This window comes from Nycticebus coucang, chromosome 11 (assembly GCF_027406575.1).
Source record: "Nycticebus coucang isolate mNycCou1 chromosome 11, mNycCou1.pri, whole genome shotgun sequence".
Lineage (NCBI taxonomy): Eukaryota > Metazoa > Chordata > Mammalia > Primates > Lorisidae > Nycticebus > Nycticebus coucang.
Genome location: NC_069790.1, coordinates 38,131,157 through 38,137,733, shown reverse-complemented (window position 1 = coordinate 38,137,733; position 6,577 = coordinate 38,131,157). Strand labels below are relative to the sequence as shown.

Sequence of the window (6,577 nt, the reverse complement as noted above, 5' to 3'; positions counted from 1 at the left end):
CAAGGCTGGTTTAACATACGCAAGTCTATAAACATTATCCACCATATTAACAGAGGCAAAAATAAAGATCACATGATCCTCTCAATAGATGCAGAAAAAGCATTTGATAAAATCCAGCATCCTTTTCTAATTAGAACACTGAACAGTATAGGCATAGGTGGCACATTTCTAAAACTGATTGAAGCTATCTATGACAAACCCACAGCCAATATTTTACTGAATGGAGTAAAACTCAAAGCTTTTCCTCTTAGAACTGGAACCAGACAAGGTTGTCCTCTGTCACCTTTACTGTTCAACATAGTGCTGGAAGTTCTAGCCAATACAATTAGGCAAGACAAGGAAATAAAGGGAATCCAAATGGGAGCAGAGGAGGGCAAACTCTCCCTCTTTGCTGACGACATGATCTTATACTTAAGAGAACCCCAAAGACTCAACCACAAGACTCCTAGAAGTCATCAAAAAATACAGTAATGTTTCAGGATATAAAATCAATGTCCACAAGTCAGTAGCCTTTGTATACACCAATAACAGTCAAGATGAGAAGCTAATTAAGGACACAACTCCCTTCACCATAGTTTCAAAGAAAATGAAATACCTGGGAATATACCTAACGAAGGAGGTGAAGGACCTCTATAAAGAAAACTATGAACTCCTCAGAAAGGAAATAGCAGAGGATATTAACAAATGGAAGAACATACCATGCTCATGGATGGGCAGAATCAACATTGTTAAAATGTCTATACTTCCCAAAGCAATCTACCTATTTAATGCCATTCCTATCAAAATACCAACATCGTACTTTCAAGATTTGGAAAAAATGATTCTGTGTTTTGTATGGAACCGGAAAAAAACCCGTATAGCTAAGGAAGTTCTCTGTAACAAAAATAAAGCTGGGGGCATCAGCATACCAGATTTTAGTCTGTACTACAAAGCCATAGTGCTCAAGACAGCATGGTACTGGCACAAAAACGGAGACATAGACACTTGGAATCGAATTGAAAACCAGGAAATGAAACTAAAATCTTACAACCACCTAATCTTCAATAAACCAAACAAGAACATACCTTGGGGGAAAGACTCCCTATTCAATAAATGGTGTTGGGAGAACTGGATGTCTACATGTAAAAGACTGAAACTGGACCCACACCTTTCCCCACTCACAAAAATTGATTCAAGATGGATAAAGGACTTACATTTAAGGCATAAAACAATAAAAATCCTCCAAGAAAGCATAGGAAAAACACTGGAAGACATTGGCCTGGGGAAAGACTTCATGAAGAGGACTGCCATGGCGATTGCAACAACAACAAAAATAAACAAATGGGACTTCATTAAACTGAAAAACTTCTGTACAGCTAAGGAGACAATAACCAAAGCAAAGAGACAACCTACACAATGGGAAAGGATATTTGCATATTTTCAATCAGACAAAAGCTTGATAACTAGGATCTATAGAGAACTCAAATTAATCCACATGAAAAAAGCCAACAATCCCATATATCAATGGGCAAGAGACATGAATAGAACTTTCTCTAAAGATGACAGATGAATGGCTAACAAACACATGAAAAAATGTTCATCATCTCTATATATTAGAGAAATGCAAATCAAAACAACCCTGAGATATCATCTAACCCCAGTAAGAATGGCCCACATCTCAAAATCTCAAAACTGCAGATGCTGGCATGGATGTGGAGAGAAGGGAACACTTTTACACTGCTGGTGGGACTGCAAACTAGTACAACCTTTTTTTTTTTTTTTTTTTGTAGAGACAGAGTCTCACTGTACCGTCCTCGGGTAGAGTGCCTTGGCATCACACGGCTCACAGCAACCTCCAACTCTTGGGCTTACGCGATTCTCCCGCCTCAGCCTCCCGAGCCGCTGGGACTACAGGCGCCCGCCACAACGCCCGGCTATTTTTTTGCTGCAGTTTGGCCGGAGCTGGGCTTGAACCCATCACCCTCGGTATATGGGGCCGGCGCCCTACTCACTGAGCCGCAGGCGCCACCCACTAGTACAACCTTTTTGGAAGGAAGTATGGAGAAACCTCAAAGCACTCAAGCTAGACCTCCCATTTGATCCTGCAATCCCATTACTGGACATCTACCCAGAAGGAAAAAAATCCTTTTATCATAAGGACACTTCTACTAGACTGTTTATTGCAGCTCAATTTACAATCGCCAAAATGTGGAAACAGCCTAAATGCCCACCAACCCAGGGATGGATTAACAAGCTGTGGTATATGTATACCATGGAATACTATTCAGCCATTAAAAAAATGGAGACTTTACATCCTTCGTATTAACCTGGATGGAAGTGGAAGACATTATTCTTAGTAAAGCATCACAAGAATGGAGAAGCATGAATCCTATGTACTCAATTTTGATATGAGGACAATTAATGACAATTAAGGTTATGGGGGGGAAGCAGAAAGAGGGACGGAGGGAGGGGGGTGGGGCCTTGGTGTGTGTCACACTTTATGGGGGCAAGACATGATTGCAAGAGGGACTTTACCTAACAATTGCAATCAGTGTAACCTGGCTTATTGTACCCTCAATGAATCCCCAACAATAAAAAAATAAAAAATTCATCATTCATCTGCATTGATATTCCTTCTAACTGATAAAATTCCTGGAGATTTAACGAAATAAAGCCAGACTTTCCTGAAGAAGCCAGTAAAGTAATTGTTTTGTTTCCCCAAAATCTGTGGTCTCTACATTAATGCATGCAAATAGATTTTCTTAGTACTCCAGTCAACATTGAAGCGTGATACAACAGATGGGAAAACTTCACAGGGAATGCTCATGTTAGTGTATATAGAATGATAGAAATTTTTCAAAAAGAGCAGTATGCTCTGAGAGGACCCTGACCTAAAAGAAGAAAAAAGCAGATATTCATCATGATGCAAGACTTCAAAATAAAGCTGACCCTTAAACAACACAGATTTGGGCTGCACAGACTCACTTATAAATTCTTTTCAGTAAATGTATTAGAAACATTTTTGGAGATTTGTAAAAATTTGAACACTCACAAATAAATTGGGCAGCCTAGAAATATAAAAAAAAAAAAAAAATGAAGCTTGCTTGCTTCAGCAATACATGTACTAAAACTGGACCAATACAGAGAAGATTAGCACTGCCCCTGCGCAAGGATGACATGCAAATTCATGAAACGTTCTATATATTTTTAAATTAACTTTGTGCAACAGCAAGAAAATAGCTTCTTGCAAGAAATGTCATTGTGTGTTTCCAGAGTAAATTAAATTTTCAGGATTTACTGGATAAAATTTTGCTCATCTAGACCATTTTCGAATTAAGAGTTTTTTTACTGAGAAAAAAATGACTTTAAATGTGCTTTAGTTTTAATTCAATTGTAATGCACGAACTACAAAAACTTGAAAAGTTATGTACTCCTCTGAGAAATGTGACACCTGTTATCATTATTGTTAATTTTTTTCCAGAGACTTCAATAATTTAAAGAGTAACCCTGGGTCCAGTTTTTTTTGGGGGGAGGGGGGCTGTACTTGGTATAGTTTCAATTTTTTAAATCTGAACTTCTAGGATTCAGCTATGTTGGCCTTTATTTAAGATAAATCATTTATTGGAGGTGCTAAATAGATCACCTTTCAGAGATGCTCAAATGTTTGAAATGTGTTTGGTGCCAAACTGGAAGTGAGCAACCTTAAATTTCTACTTAAATGTTCACATATGTGGGCCTAGATCTCAAATAAATGATAAATGTACCCTGGTTGCTGAAATTCAGATTGAAATATAAATTACATTAATGACCATTATTGATATCACTTTTAAGAGTCATTGTAGATATGTATAAATAGAAAGGCCTACCCCAAGGGGATGCCAGACTAATGCTAGTATTTTTATTTATCATAAACATGGAAAAGAACTTGACAGTGCTATTTAACTCATCTACTTTTTGTAAATAAAATATTAAGGTTTTCAAGGCCGTATTTAAGTAGGTCTTTGAAAATAGGTCTTTTTTTATATTTTGGAAATGGCATTGCTTTTGAAATAAAGATAAAATAATAAACACCAAATTGTATTTACTATAATATAATTATAACACACATATGAATGCTTTATATATTAAATGCATTGTATTTTTTTCATAAAAAAGTAAGGAAAAGGGGATGGTGCCTGTGGCTCAAGAAGTAGGGCACTGACCCCATATGCTGGAGGTGGCAGGTTCAAACCCAGCCCCAGCCAAAATCTGCAAATAAATAAATAAGGAAAAGGTATATCATGAATGCATAAACATATGTAAATACTAGTTTATTTTATCATGGACGACCATAAAATCTACATAAATCTATTATAAAAAGTTAAAATTTATCATAACTTACACAAACACAGAACAAACATGGCACCTTATGAAGTCAAGAGAAATGTAAACAAATGTAAAGATGCAATATTAAATCACAACTGCATAAAGTTAACAGTATAATTCCATGGCAGTCTCCTGTTGCCATTGCAGTGAACTCAATGTTGTGAGTATCCACTTAAAACACCTTGAGATGCTAAGTATCTCCACAAGAGTAATTCCTCTCTCCAACAAATTGCACAACACAGTAAAATGTGACCTCTTGAGAACCCCATATTTTTCTTGTGCTTGGTGCAATACCGTAAACCTTGAATAACACCAGGGAACCCATAAAAAATGTCAGTAGTGATGCTTGAAGTGTTTTCAAAAGCAAAGCCATGAAATTAAAAGAAGAAAGTTGAATCGCTTGATATATACCATACATTGAGGTCAGCAGCTGCTGTTGACCACCATTTCAAGATAATCCAATGTAAGGACCAGTTGGTATGAAAACTTTGCACATACTTTGAAATACTTTTTTATCTCGTATTGAAAATGCAGCTTTTATGTGGGAGCAGGATAATAAAGACATACCTATAGACTCTAATGTGATTCAAGAAAAAGCAAAATACAACTTCAAGCAAAAGGAACATGAATCTGCAGGTGGAGAATTTAATGCCAGCAAGGGATAGTTTGATGATTTTAGGGGGAGATATTAACAGAAGTAGCAGCTTTGGCCAGCAAACAGGTGGCAAAGCAGGTCTTAGATGCTTAAAGAACATCACTGGGAAGAAAGAATGTCTATCTGAATAGGTTTTTAAATGCAGGTGAAAGTGCCCTATTTGGGGGTGGGGTGAACTCACAGAGGACATATATTAATAAGGAAGAGAAGCAAGCACCAGAACTTAAGGCAGGAAAGACAAGCTAACTCTAATGTTTTGTGCAAATGCAGTAGGGTTTTTGATCAGCATTAGACTCATCTATAAAGTTGTTAGCCACTGAGCCTTGAAGGGAAAAGATAAACACCAGCTGCCAGTCTTTTGGTTGTACAATAAGAAGACCTAAACAACCAACAAGGTTGGCTCCACCGATGGAACCAACTGGGACAGCTTTGTTCCTGAAGTCAGGAAGCATCTTTCCAGTAAGGGACTGCCTTTTAAAGTTATTTTGATACCAGATAATTCCCCTGATCACCCAACAGGGGTGATCCATGACCACGTTAGCATCAATACTGTAGGTGCTAACGTGGCCTACTTATTCCCAAACACAAAGTCTCCAATTTAGTCTCTAGATTAGGGGGTCATAAGGACTTTTGATGCTCATTACACATAATACTTTAGCAAAGAATTATGAATGCTATGGAAAAGAACCCTGACAGAGAGGCAACCATGACAGTCTGGAAGGATTACACCATTGAAGGCGCCATCTTTGTTACAGAAAAATCCAGGAAATCAATCAACCCCAAAACAATAAATTCCTGCCAGAGAAAACTATGTCCAGATGTGGTGGATGACTTCATAAGACTTAAGACAAAGCCAATGAAGGAAATCCTGAGAGAGTTTGTGGATATGACAAAAAAGGTATGAGTGAAGGGTTCCAACATCTGGATCTTGTAGAAATTCAAGAGCTGATAGACACCACACCAGAGGAATTAGCAATGGAGACCAGCGCTTCTGAACCAGGGCCAGACAACGAGGAAGAAGACAGAAGAAGGAGTGAGAAAAAATATCAACGTTAGGCAATCTGGCAGAAGAGTTCTGATTACTTGAGGTTACTTTTGACTTCTTTTATGATATGGCCCCTTTTATGATATGGGCCCTGAAACTAAAGCTAACAGTGGAAGGTGGATTGGTACCATATAGAAATAATTTTAGAGAAATGAGAAAACAAAAAGTCAGACAGAAATTATGGCATATTTTCACAAAGTTACACTGAGTGCGCCTGCCTCTCCTGCCTCGCCTTCCACTACCTCTACCTCTTCTGCTTCTGCGACTCCTGAGACACCGAGACCAAACCCTCCTCTTCCACCTTCTCTTCATCCTACCCAATGTGAAGACAAAAAGGATGAAAACTTTCATGGTGGCTTTGCTTCACGCCCCACTGAGCTTGCTGGGCCCAGGCCACGGCCGGGTGGGCGCCAGATTCTGGGAAAGGGCCCGGTGGTGCCACTGGAGAGCAGCTGTTTCCTGAAGCTCTGATGGGGCTAGGCCTGCGGCCGCCCTCCCCTGGCTTTTCCTCCAGGTCAGTATTCGGATTCAAG

The 6,577-nt window shown here is 38.6% G+C and overlaps 1 non-coding gene across 1 annotated transcript; it reads left to right on the top strand.

Moving 5' to 3' along the window:
* The first annotated feature begins 3,081 nt into the window (after positions 1-3,081).
* On the top strand, positions 3,082-3,186 carry LOC128560529 (U6 spliceosomal RNA). Its single transcript, XR_008373027.1, has one exon. It is a non-coding gene; the product is annotated as a U6 spliceosomal RNA (small nuclear RNA).
* The last annotated feature ends 3,391 nt before the right edge of the window (positions 3,187-6,577 follow it).